The sequence below is a fragment of the Spinacia oleracea genome, chromosome 6 (genome assembly GCF_020520425.1).
Source record: "Spinacia oleracea cultivar Varoflay chromosome 6, BTI_SOV_V1, whole genome shotgun sequence".
Lineage (NCBI taxonomy): Eukaryota > Viridiplantae > Streptophyta > Magnoliopsida > Caryophyllales > Amaranthaceae > Spinacia > Spinacia oleracea.
Genome location: NC_079492.1, coordinates 5,139,338 through 5,154,236, shown reverse-complemented (window position 1 = coordinate 5,154,236; position 14,899 = coordinate 5,139,338).

Sequence of the window (14,899 nt, the reverse complement as noted above, 5' to 3'; positions counted from 1 at the left end):
TTCTGATCTGGATATGATATATACAGATCGGTTCTGATCTATACATGATTTGTACATATAAGTATTGATTTGGACATGATCAGTTCTAATCTGGACATGATCTTTACAGATTAGTTCTAATCTGGACATGATCTTTACAGATTAGTTCTGATCTGTACATGATATGTACAGTTCAGTTATGATTTAGACATGATCTGGACAAATCAGTTCTGATTTGGACATGATATGTACAGAACAGTTCTGATCTGGACATGATCTATACAGATCAGTTCTGATCTGGACATGATATGTACGGATCAGTTCTGATCTGGACATGATATGTACAGATCGGTTTTGATCTGGACATGATCTGTATAGATCGGTTCTGATCTGGACATGATATGTACAGATCGAATCTGATCTGGACATAATATGTACAGATCGGTTCTGATCTGGACATGATATGTACAGATCAGTTCTGATCTAGACATGATTTGGACATGATCTGTATAGATCAGTTCTGATCAAGACATGATATGTACAGATCAGTTCTGATCTGGTCATGATATGTACAGATCAGTTCTGATCTGGTCATGATCTGTACAGATCAATTCTGATATGGTCATGATCTGTACAGATCAATTCTGATTTGGTCATGATATGGACATGATCTTTGCAGATCAATTCTGATCTGAACATAATTTGTACAGAGTCGATATCTAGACAAGTTATAATTTGGACATATAGATTATGATGTGGACATGATCTGTACAAATCGGTTTTGATATGAACATATTGGTTCTGTAAGGATCGGTTCTGATCTAGACAAGATTTTTGCAGATTTGAACATGATCTGTACAAATCAGTTATAATCTGGATATTATCTGATCCTATCAGTTCTAGTCTAGATATATAATGGTTCTGATCTATAAAAATCAGTTCTGATATGGATATGACATGATCATATCGTTTCTAATCTGGACTTAATGGTTTTAATTTAGACATGATCAATTTGAATGTTTTATAATGTTTTTTTATGCCTTAAATAATAGATTTTAATTGCAGCAACAACAACATTATTTTTTATTAAATCAATAATAGTAATAAAATATTAAATATTATAATAATTGTTTGGGCTCCCAATTGAATACCAATTGGGCCATTAAGTCCAAAGCCCAAGGGCTCACAACAACAACATCAAACCCACTACAGTCTAAAAGGCTATTCAGCCGCCAACCAAGGCCCAAGGCCCATTTGCAATAAATAACCTAAGGGGATTTATTGTACAAACACTATAAATAAGCCGCCAGGGCTCACATACCAAGGTACGTCCATTTCACGCCTTAAGACTACTCTTCTAAAGAACTTCTCTCTAGAATCCGAGCATTGTTCTTACTTAGGCATCGGAGGGGCTTTCCTCGGAAACACCCCCGAGGCTAGTAACTTGTTTATTGTGCAGGTTAACTTGGACACGACACATTCGAGCTAGCAAGATCTTCAACACACACAAAAGGGCCTTCATTCGAAGCCCATTGTTTCCTCCACTTCAACACCGGAACAATTTGGCGCCGTCTGTGGGGAAGAACACTTGAAAGCTCTGAAAAACACTTCACTTTTCACGTAAAAAATGTAAATTCCCAACAATGACAACCAGGTGGGAGATGTCCTTGTCCAAACGGATTCGGAATCCGATGGAGGGGAACAACTGCACTCAGTGGCGAGATCGCAGCCAACAAGGGCCACCGCCACAACCAGCAGACCGCTCCCTTCTCGAGAAGAGCTCGCTGCGGCCATGACCATCATGCAGAACTTCCTCTTCAACGAGAAAGAACAAGCCCAGGCAGCAGCACGGCGAGAAGCGAGGAGAGCTAGGCGACAGGTCTTGCTGAACATGCCCTCGACTGACGAGGACAATGCGAGGCCCGAGCAAGATCTCTCCACAATGTCAGGAACGCACCTGATGACAAGGTGGAGAGAGAGCACGTGGGACACGCAGCAGAGAGTTGCGCAGCAGCCAGAGTGGTTTGCAACACCGTCTCCAACACCGCAAGCTCTCCAAAGCGGGGCAAGTGATCGCACTCGGATCCGAAGCTCGGTCCATAGCAGACTGCGACCTTCAGTTCATGATAGGCTGGGTAGCCCCTGTGGGTCCAGTAGGCAACCCGAAGGCAGTGGCCAGTCGAGAAGGAGAAGGAGAAGTGACCGAACTCCTAGCCCCCTACACGCCCCCGAGCAATCCCTTAGAGGGAACTCGAGGAGCGAAGGTATCAGGGCGAGGCTAGGAAAGAGGATCATGACTCCAGCGTCGTCCCCATTCTCGGATGACATTGTCATGGAGACAATCCCCAAAGTGAGGCTGCCAGCACACTTGACATACAGCGGGATCACGGATCCGAGGGATCACGTCATCTCCTATGAACAACAGATGTTTCTAAGTCCCTACTCCGAAGCCTGTTGGTGCAAATACTTCCCAACCACGCTGACAGGAGTTGCGGGAGAATGGTTCAGATCGCTGTCGAAGGGATCGATCAAAAGTTGGAAGAAGCTGAAGAAGAGGTTCTGTGTGCAGTTCGTGAGCAACAATCGCCCAGAACGAACCACTGCCGAGCTAACTTCTATACAGCAAGAAAGGGACGAGAGCCTGCGAGACTTCATGGCCAGATTCATGAAGGAATCCACCAACATTCCGAACCTGTAGCCAGATGTGGCAATCTTCGCCTTGAAGCACGCGCTACGGGAGGGAAAATTCCGAGATAAACTAACAATGAAAAACCCCTCCAAGATAGCAGCCGTGCTCCAAATGGCAGATGCGTTCATCAGAACAGAAGAGTTCAACAAGGCCGCAACAAGGCTAAGAGGATCCTCGGATCCGAAAGATAACAAAGCAAATCAGAGTAAGCCCGAGGGCAACTCGAGAAAGGGGAAAGAGAAGGTGGGTGCGAGAGAGGCGAGCCCAAAGAAGGATGGGAAAAAGGGTGAATTTCAACCCAAATACACCAACTACACTCCACTCGCCATACCCCGAAGAGAAATTTTCAATCTTCACAAAGACGATGAAAAGTGGAAACTACCAGACAAGCTCAGATCAAACCCCCTCCGTAGGAACAAGAACAAGTGGTGTGAGTTCCACGATGACTTCGGCCATACCACCGAAGAATGCAACTCGCTGAAGGACAACATCGAGGACCTCATCCGCCGAGGCTACCTAAAGCAATACTTACTCGACCGTAGAACGGAGAGGGAAGAAAAAGAGAAAGCAACGTCTGGAAAGCTACAAGAGCAAGCCCAGAGAAGAGTCCATGAGACCGAGGGGCAAAAGAAGAAACCAATTCTTGTGGTGTTCGGAGGACAAAGGTCCGGCCATGCCAGCAAGAAACACTTAAGAGCTCTCTCCCACCGAGTCAACTTCAGCAGTGTTGGGGAGAACCAACCTACCCCCCCAAACATGACCTTCACTGCCGATGACTGCCTCGGGACCCAGTACAAACATGACGACCCGTTGGTGATCGAAATGGATCTCAACAACCACAATGTCCACAGAGTACTAGTCGATGGAGGAAGCGCCGTCAATATCATCTTCAGGAACTGTTTCGAGCAGCTCATCCTCGAAGAGGGAGAAGAGTCACTGACCAAGGTCAGCTACCCGTTGATCGGATTCAACGGATCCGCAGCTATTCCCCGAGGAAAGATCACCCTACCCGTCACAATCGGCCAAGGCCTAGCGGCGAGAAACGTCCGAGAAGAATTCCTGGTGATGGACTGCGACTCAGTATATAACGTGATCATGGCACTGAAGGAAATAATTCCCTTGGTCCAAGTATGCATTCTATTTTAAGTCTAATAAATGCGGTTCAGTATTAATTAACAAGTTAATAATTCAGTGAGATCAAGTGAGCTGAATGCCTAGCTAGAGGCCGCTTCAGTTCAAGTGGAATTAATGATATTAATCCACAGCTTACTCTTGACTGAACCCGTACGGTCACACAAATAGTACGTAAACGGATCAAATATTTAATGGCATTAAATACTCTATCAATGGATATTCGGAATCGACGGATCTTGGTTTCAGTGGGAGCTGAGATCGTCACGAGCAAGAAATGAATACTCCGGAAACGATGATATTGCCGGAAACAGAAATATGGATCGTATCGGAAATATAAATATTATCCAAGTCGTAGATGTTGCCGGAAACGGAAACATGGTACGTATCGGAAAATATTATCGGAAATGGAAATATTGCCGGAATCGGAAATATTGCCGGAAACGGAAATATTGTCAGAATCGGAAATATTATCGGAATCGGAAAATAATTCCGGAAACGGAAATATTAAATATTTGTTCGAAACGGAAATTAATTTCGGAATCGGAAATATTAAATATTGTTCGTATCGGAAATGAATTCCGGAATCGGGAATTTAATCGGAGGCGTATCGTACGAATTAGCATCGGACGAGGCCCGCTAGACGAAGGCCCAGCACGAAGCCAGGCCATCGCCCAGCGAGCCGCACGCAGCAACGCACGCCTCGACCAGGCCCAGCGCAAGGCCAGGCCCAGCCAAGGGCGCGCGCGCGCTGCACCGCACATGGGCTGTGCGCCTGTCGTGGGCCGCAAGGCCTGCACGGGTGCACGGCTTGTACGATGCGTGTGCGGGAAATCCTAATCCTATTAGGATTCGTGCGAAGATTAAAATCCTAATCCTATTAGATTTGCTTTGTTATTTAGAGTCCTAATAAAGTTCTAATTAACAAATCCACATCCTAGTAGGATTACAATTCATTTTCCATACCTCTATAAATAAGGGCCTAGGGTCATTATTTGCAGGTACGATTGAAGTATTCAAAGGGTAAGTTTTTGAAATATAAATCAGCCATACACTTGCAATAAGAGCCGAAAATCCTAAGCACCTTAAGGGCGATTCTAGTTGGTCTAACTTGAGGCGGATCCGGACGTACTGTGGACTATCTACGGAGGGACGATATTTGGAGTCCTAAAGACTTGTTCTTGTTCGGTTCGGGCGCAGCTAGGGAAGGCACGCTACAACATGTATGCATCTATTCTATGCTAAATGATTATGTGTAAATAATATGCTTTCCTGGCTTTATGGTTTTTCCGCATGATTTATGAATTGTCATATGTATCATAACCTAACAGTGGTATCACGAGCCTCTTATTATTTTCATAATCTAAATTGCATGAACATGGTTAAATATTACAAATTTGCAAGAATTAAAAGGGGTGATTAATTTTCGTAATTGTTAATTAATTGCAAATTGCGTTTATTTAATTATACGTACGCAGTTTTTCGGCAGTTTCTCCGTTACTCATCCAAATCGAGTGATTTTTGTGTCAATTCCGCATGTAAAGGGCATTCTAAAATTTTGACAAAAAATAATTTTTTTCGGCCGAACCCAGAATTCTCAAATTCGAAGCCTAACTATGACTTTTCGGAGGTTTTAGTTTTTCGAATGCAAAATTTCGTAAATTTAAGATGTTAAATTAAATATTTGCGACTCTTGTTGATAAATCTTGAATTTTTGATTGACCTACTGTATATGTTTAACAAGTTTGAATGCCTAGCCTTGTTAATTATGCAATCTAATTTGTAATTATGATTAATTTGTTGAAAATTGGAATAATTTAGAATTAATTTGATTTTCATAATTAGTTATAATTTAATTAGATACCTATAACCACCATAAAAATTGTAAATTTATGTTAAATTTTAAAATTTTATGACCTAGACTTGAATCCATGTTAATCGGAAATCAATTAAATTATAAATTTTCGATTTTTCGCCCTAAAATTATGAAATTAATATTATTTATTAATTTGTCATTAATTTTGAATATAAAATTTTAATTTTTTATGTGATTCGGTCATATAACTTGCACGCACAAAGCAATGGACGCTACGTGTTACCCTTAAGGGGTGTTGTATAGTGCGGGCATGCGACGACGAGCAAGGGAGCTCGTCGCCCATGCGGTACGAATGCAGCGAGCAAGGGCATGGTGCACGAGCACAAGGCAGCAGCCCTGCCTTGTGTCGTGGGCTGTGAGCAATGGGCACATGGGCAAGGGCGAGAGCAAGGCACGAGCAGTCGCGTGTGGGCAGCAAGCGTGCTGCGCCACAGCGCGCACTGCCTCGCGCAAGCGTGCGGAGCCTCGCGCGCAGCGAGCGCAAGTGTGCGTGCGACGAGCGCTGCGCCCAGCGATGGCGAGCAGTGTGCTTGTTGCGACGTGCGACGAGCGCTGCGCCCAGCGATGGCGTGCAGCGTGCTTGTTGCGACGTGCGACGAGCGCTGCGCCCAGCGATGGCGAGCAGTGTGCTTGTTGCGACGTGCGACGAGCGCTGCGCCCAGCGATGGTCAGCAGCATGCTTGTTGCGACGAGCGCTGACGCGCGCCTTGCGATGGGGAGCAGCAGCGATGCGACGCAGCGCATGGGCTGCGCGCACATGGCCAGCGATGGCTGTGTGCGTGTGGCCCATGGGCGTGCGTTGCGTGGGGTTGTTGCGTTAGATCGTTTTGAAATTTTAATTTGAAATTTTCAGTTTACGTAATTTTAATTAATTTTAAAATTAATAATTTAAATTATTTTCTTGGATTTTAATTTTGAATATTGTAATTATAATAAATTTTATTTATTCTAATTATTTTACTAAAATTAAAATCATGAATTAATTTAAATACGACTGAAATTAAATTAAATTTAAGGATTCAATTATAAATTTATATGAGCTTTAAATTTTAATTAAATTTGTATGTTTCCGGTTAGACTAGAAATACATTTTTATGTTTAAAATTAGTAAAGCATATGAATTTATTGGTTTGCATGCTTCAATGAATGTTTTAATTATTGTTTATAATTAAATATCTTGCACTGCGGTAAATCCTTTTAGAAAGGTAACAGTAAATTTACTCGATTGGTAATGAATCCAAGAACGATTCACGGAAATGAGAGAAAGTGAGCAATTTAAAATGTTCGTTTCTTATATCGACTTTTATGGTTGTTTTCGAGTATCAAAGTCGAATGGCAAACCGATTGGTGCTTGTGAATTCAAAATACAATGTAGTTTTAAGATCATAAAGCATTGAGTTTAAACGCTCAGCTTTACCAATGGTTAACAACCTAAAATCCTATTTCCATTTAATTCTCGAATGAGTCTAGTTCCTAGACATTCGAATAGATTGATACTTAGAGAACTTCAGAAGGTTCTGGTAAGATCATCTAGTTGAAACAGAATATTCAACATAAATGGTAAGAACTTTGATAAAATGACATTGGACATGTCTAACAAAGTATAAAAGTCAACACTAGAGAATTCAATTCTTAAGACTATAAGAAAGGGTACAAGAAATAGGAAAACAAAGGAACAAATGAAAGGAATTTACGATTCCGGTTCTACCTATAAGTTTATGTTTAAAGAGAAGTGACCTAGCAATCAAACTTCCTTGGTATCATATACCGCTTGAGGTTCTTACTTCGGTAATAACTCAAACAATGGAAGCTAGGCTACACTAATGGCCTACAAATGGGAAATGAAGCATGGCAATGCTACATTAGTTGTAGGGTCATCTAGTTTGTTTTAAGTCCTTTCAAAGGCTGGAACTTAATGGCTATTTTGTTCCATAATCATCATACCTAAATTTCTGTTTTCAAACACAGAAAGACTCACATTCAAGAAAAACAAAAACAATGTTTGTTTGTTTATTTGAATGAAATGGTCAATTACGGGTTGAGTCAATATGCTTGATTAAAACAAACAACTCTTTAACAATAAAAACTGTACTAGGTTCAAATCGACCCCTTGATTTGAGTTCCACTAATCTTTGGTATTGTTGCTTAGACCATATCAACAAGTTAACATTCAAAAGCTCTATTTTGATGGACTTTTGAAAGTTGATTGATTTCTAGATCAATTTAAGACAACTAGTCTTACTTGTTGAAAGTAACAATAGATTTGAACTATTGTTAGAACGCCTAGACAATAGAGTTTAAAGCTAAAGAAAGATCTTATGACTTTATTATTTCACATGGATTTGAGTAAATATAGGTTTATTTACTCAAATGTGATATAAGTTGAATCTGTTTGGCTAGTTCAAAGATTTAGAAGTATAAAATCCACTTGGCAAGAAATCATAAAGATCTAGGTTAGATCATGTTGATGATTACTTGAGACCAAATATGATCATCAATGATTGTGTGTTGTAATTTCACAATCTAGGTCCATACGATATGGCATATTGATGAATCACATTTGTATAGGGTATTTTAGGCGCATTTAGGTTGCATTTCTAGGCATTCGTCACGTTTTATATGCATTTAAGGTCGTTTTTGCATAATTTGTCGCTATTGTACTCTATTACGCGTTGTTTGTGTTTTCTTAATATTTCAGGTGATTCTATGGTCATTTGGTTGCATTCGAGTGTTTAGGGTTGGTTTGAACGATAAAAGAACGATGTGTTGACTCGAGGATCATTACGTGCCTCTTGGGATAAATTTCGAGTCAACAACGAAGCTAAACGCTACTTTTCTAAGCATCAAAACTGACAAGCGTTCACTCTTTTGATAATATCTCAAGTTCTACTGATCGGAACGAGACGATTTTGATTGAGTTAGAATGTAGACTGAAAGAGCTTTCCAACGATGGGTCACACGGCCTTAGAGGACCTCTGGATCAAGAGTTATGGCGAAAACAAGTGTGGCGATGCAGCTGCGGCAACGCTACGCCCACCATCTTCACGAGCACAACAGTTCCCAGCGAGGGATGGCTCGACACCAGCGAGGGATGGCTCGACGCCAGCGAGGGATGGTGCGCGAGATCCCTCGCTGCCTCATTGCTTCGTTGCTTTGCTTTGCTATACACTTCACCAGGCCAACGAGGGATGGTGCGCGAGATCCCTCGCTGCCTCTGCCTTGCTTATGCTTTTACATGCTTCATCGGGCCAGCGAGGGATGGCTCGCCAAGATCCCTCGCTGCCATATTTCGCGGCATATTATCCTCTTGTCCGTCCAACTTGGTCGTGCTCGGGTTTTATCGCCACGTGATCGTTCCCTCGACCAATCATTGACGACTTCTTTTTTTATTTTCTGATTTATTTATTTATTTATTTTTTTTAGAAAAGGGAAACTATAAATACTTAAGGGAATTAATTTATTTCCCTCATGCTTTATTTTTCCTTTAGGTTTCAATTCTCCTAGATTTCTAATTCACGTTCTTTTTTTCTCTCTTTTCTTTTTCATGAACTATAGTTTTTCTACAAACTCCATTAATGTAATTCTTTGAGGTATTATTGATTTTTCTTTTTATTTTATTTATTGCTTTTAATTATGTTTTCATTCTTAGATTTGATTTTCATTGTTCGTTTCATGATTGAGTAGTTTGCTTTCTAGGGTTTGGGAATCCATGTTTATATTATGAATCCTTATTATTATTGTTGATGGTTTGATTATTCATTGATATTTCTAGTTGATTAGGTTTATATTGTTAATCTTTGCAATCTGATCAATTGTTTGATTAAATCATGCTAATAGAATTTAGAATCAAAAGATCGAATTTTAGAGGCTTACCTACAACTAGCAATTCTGATTATGTTAGCGATCGTACTGCATATGTTGAATTGAGAGTGTTAAGACCCGACCGTAGGATTAGCTTGTGCTCTAGATAATTTGAATATTTGAGTTGTTGATGATGTTTTGATTGATTCTGAACTATGAACATGGTGAACCGTTGCCCTAGATCTTTTAGTTTATTTTTCTATTTATTTTAGTTTAAACATTCAATCCTAAATTTCGTGACATTGTTAGTTTCGCCATACCTTGAAAGCTAGATTTAAATAGCCATCTCTCTGTGGATTCGACCCTGCTTACCCTACTGCATTGTTAGGAGGTTTCGCTAGGATTTTATTTTTGACGGGTGTACGACAGCCTATCAAATTTTGGCGCCGTTGCCGGGGAGACGGTTTTATTTTTCTTTTTAGCTTTTATTTTTGGTGAGACTACATTGTATATATTTTTTCGTTTGTGTATAAAATTTCCCTTTTTTTTATAATATAAAATGGCATCTATTTGTTTTCCTCAATTTGAGAATGAAGTGTTTTGGAGATATTATTATAGGCTTGGAGATTTTCTTGGTCCAAATCATATTTTTGAACAATGGAAACTATGTATTGTGATTTATGAGGGATTGAATGAAGATACAAGATTGGTGTTGGATTCCATGAGTAGTTATGTATTTGTGGAGAAGACTCCAGAAGAGTGTTGGGACTTGATCGAGCAATTAGCTAGAGATACATATGAGTGGGAGATGACAATGTTTGTTGAACCTACTCTGCAAAAATTTTCTTTTCCTATTCCTCAAACTCACACCCCTCCCCCGTATTATTGTTCTTATTGTCATTGTCATGACCATGATACTTCTCTTTGTCCCTATAACGAGTCATATGTTAGTACTGTCAACCCTTTCCTTCGATTTGATATGCAAAATTTCCAACTCGAACCATCTTATTGTGACATGAAAATCCTTTATAATGATGATGATGATGATGGTGAATTTGTTGAGAATGTTAGTTCGTTGGAGGAAGGTTATCATTTGACTTTTGGCACTGATGAGGAAAACTTGGATATAACGGAGAATTTGGAGGATGAGGAATCACTAATGGTTGTAGAATCGATGGTTGAGAAACCATTGGTTGCGAAACTTTTGGTTGACGATTTTAGTGATGAGTTTGTTCACGGGGGTGGAATTATAGGTAAAAGCATTAATGTTGAGCCTATATCTCCTCTCGCCTATGTCCCGTTCTCGCGGAGGCTTGATCTTTTTCCTACATCCCTCATGTTAAGTCTTTCGCACTTTATCAATAGGTCTCCATTCCATGATACATTTGACCTTGCCGACCTTGATGCTCATTCTAAAACGTTTACATTGCCTGAGGAGCAATTAGAGGGAAGTTGTATATATTCTCCTTTTTCTTTTTCTTTTTCTTCTTCTTCTGATTCTTTTTCTTTTGAGTTTGGTTTTTCTGCTTATTTATCTAATACCCTATTTGAGAGGATGAATGTGGTTTTACTCAAGCCATATGTAGTGCTCAATGATATGTTTGCAGGGGCATTTGATAAACTACTCAAGGCGTTGGATTCTTCTGATTAACAATTTGAGTAGGGTCGTGCGGGACCTTAAAAATCAGCGCTTACCGGGAGGCAACCTGGTTTACTATTTTAATTCCTTTTTTTATGACTAACCACCTAATGTGTGCTTAAGTGATGAAATATCTCTCTAGGTACAAGCATTGTTAGGTTTCTTGGCTAGTTTCATTACCACATCGTGGCAGTGGCGTCAAAAGCCTTTGGTGCTAAGCTCCTTGTTTGTGAGTTGTCTTTCTCCCCTATTCTCATATTGTTTTTTGCATCCTCTTTGTTCACATTGAGGACAATGTGTTGTTTAGCTTGGGGGAGGATATTTGTCATCATCAGTTTGCGCATGTTAGTTGCACTTTAGTCTAGTTTTATTGTTTAATAGGTGTTGTGCGCTTTGTACCACTCACTAGGGGTGGGAGTTTACGTATAACGAAAAAAAATGTATTGCTTTCTTAATATTAATGTTTCATTCTAGTTGCATTTCATTTTCATTCGTGCGCCTTTGTGTCCTGCATTCGACTTTCAAACCGTGTTCGGGCTTTATTTGACTATCTTGAGCTTCTTTTGAACTTAGATATGATTTCGAAATTCAGTCGGTTGTGCTATACATTGATAACTGCTTAGCATTGTGTGAAACAATTGAATGGTACGCGGTAAGATGTTGGTCTCGCGTCAAGAATAGCTAGCCAATTACCTTGTAGGTCACCTTACTATGTGTTTGTGTGATTGATGTGACTTGTTATCGTATGATTTTGGCTTGAGATTCATTAGTAGTTTAGTTGCAACTCACGCATGCCGCGTATGACAGAGGCCATTCTCTTAGGAAGCCTTCAGACGAATTTAGAAACATCAGTTCTTGCCTTTCATACCCATGTTGTAGCCTTGTCCTTTTATTCTTTTAACTCCACATAATTGAGCCCTATTAGCCCCGTTGGTTACTTGTCCCGAGTCTAGCTTGGGGGAGCTTCGGTGTTCGTAATGGTTTCATTGATGTTGATTGATTGGCATACGAAGCCAATAGTTCGTGGTTCGAGGCTATGGTTGGATATGTGGTTTGGAGATGGTGCATATTATTTTTGGCACCAAAGCTTGTAACAGTTATGTACTTTCGATTTCATTATTAAGTTTCATTTTTCATTAAAAAAAACTAGAAAAAAAAAATAGAAAAAAAAAGTAGAAAAAAAAAATAGTAGAAAAAAAAATAGAAAAAAAAAAGAAGAGAAAAATCAAAGAAAAATATTAAAAAAAATATGTTTTTCGTTTTTGTATGTAGTTTGAAAGCAGGGAAAGGAAATGAAGAAAGATCATTGACATTATATTATGTTTTTCCCTTGGTTATAACTTGGTTGATTGTTCGGGTTTCATGGTTTGATGGAGTTGGATTTTCGGCATTATCACGCCGACGCATATTGTTCACATTTGCTCCCCCAGTTGGACCTTACTCTCACTTTTTCCCAAATTATACCCTACCCTTTCTTTTTACCTAGCCCCATTACAAGCTTATTTTAAAGACCTCTTGATCGGCATGTTTGTTTTGTGATTGAATGAAAATCGTTTCTTGCTATTCTTATCTCACCCCATGTTGCATCATATATTCATATTCTACAAGGTATGCGGCGACGACTAGCTTGATTGAGAATAGTTTGTGGCTAAGATTGGTTGTTTCAATTATGGATCATGATGCTTTGTGGTTCTATTTGTATCCGAGCTAGATTTCTGTCTCAATAACTTTGTTTGATTGTTTGCTCGAGAGTTGAATCGGTCTTGCCATGATTTAATGAAAGTCACGTGCGTCTCATTTCTTTGTCTTTAGTTCAGTGTTGCTTGGGGACAAGAAACAGTCTAGCTTGGGGGAAATTGATGAATCACATTTGTATAGGGTATTTTAGGCGCATTTAGGTTGCATTTCTAGGCATTCGTCACGTTTTATTTGCATTTAAGGTCGTTTTTGCATAATTTGTCGCTATTGTACTCTATTACGCGTTGTTTGTGTTTTCCTTAATATTTCAGGTGATTCTATGGTCATTTGGTTGCATTCGAGTGTTTAGGGTTGGTTTGAACGATAAAAGAACGATGTGTTGACTCGAGGATCATTACGTGCCTCTTGGGATAAATTTCGAGTCAACAACGAAGCTAAACGCTACTTTTCTAAGCATCAAAACTGACAAGCGTTCACTCTTTTGATAATATCTCAAGTTCTACTGATCGGAACGAGACGATTTTGATTGGGTTAGAAAGTAGACTGAAAGAGCTTTCCAACGATGGGTCACACGGCCTTAGAGGACCTCTGGATCAAGAGTTATGGCGAAAACAAGTGTGGCGATGCTGCTGCGGCAACGCTACGCCCACCATCTTCACGAGCACAACAGTTCCCAGCGAAGGATGGCTCGACACCAGCGAGGGATGGCTCGACGCCAGCGAGGGATGGTGCGCGAGATCCCTCGCTGCCTCATTGCTTCGTTGCTTTGCTTTGCTATACACTTCACCAGGCCAACGAGGGATGGTGCGCGAGATCCCTCGCTGCCTCTGCCTTGCTTATGCTTTTACATGCTTCATCGGGCCAGCGAGGGATGGCTCGCCAAGATCCCTCGCTGCCATATTTCGCGGCATATTATCCTCTTGTCCGTCCAACTTGGTCGTGCTCGGGTTTTATCGCCACGTGATCGTTCCATCGACCAATCATTGACGACTTCTTTATTTATTTATTTATTTATTTATTTATTTTGTTTTAGAAAAGGGAAACTATAAATACTTAAGGGAATTAATTTATTTCCCTCATGCTTTATTTTTCCTTTAGGTTTCAATTCTCCTAGATTTCTAATTCACGTTCTTTTTTTCTCTCTTTTCTTTTTCATGAACTATAGTTTTTCTACAAACTCCATTAATGTAATTCTTTGAGGTATTATTGATTTTTCTTTTTATTTTATTTATTGCTTTTAATTATGTTTTCATTCTTAGATTTGATTTTCATTGTTAGTTTCATGAATGAGTAGTTTGCTTTCTAGGGTTTGGGAATCCATGTTTATATTATGAATCCTTATTATTATTGTTGATGGTTTGATTATTCATTGATATTTCTAGTTGATTAGGTTTATATTGTTAATCTTTGCAATCTGATCAATTGTTTGTTTAAATCATGCTAATAGAATTTAGAATCGAAAGATCGAATTTTAGAGGCTCACCTACAACTAGCAATTCTGATTATGTTAGCGATCGTACTGCATATGTTGAATTGAGAGTGTTAAGACCCGACCGTAGGATTAACTTGTGCTCTAGATAATTTGAATATTTGAGTTGTTGATGATGTTTTGATTGATTCTGAACTATGAACATGGTGAACCGTTGCCCTAGATCTTTTAGTTTATTTTTCTATTTATTTTAGTTTAAACATTCAATCCTAAATTTCGTGACATTGTTAGTTTCGCCATACCTTGAAAGCTAGATTTAAATAGCCATCTCCCTGTGGATTCGACCCTGCTTACCCTACTGCATTGTTAGGAGGTTTCGCTAGGATTTTATTTTTGACGGGTGTACGACAGCCTATCACATATCTTAGTTGGAATAATCGAAGTCAATTAGTACTTGATTCGATTAATGATGAATCATAAAGACTTTTCCTATAATTTCTAAACAAAATGCTCAACTACCACCAAACTAAACCAAATTCGTCAAAGCTATTGAAAAGTAACTTCAGAATAACTTTTCATAAAATATATGTAGAGAGTTGCAAAACTCAGTGGGAGCTTAGTGTTTGTCATTCGACAAACTAAGGCCCAAGTATAGAT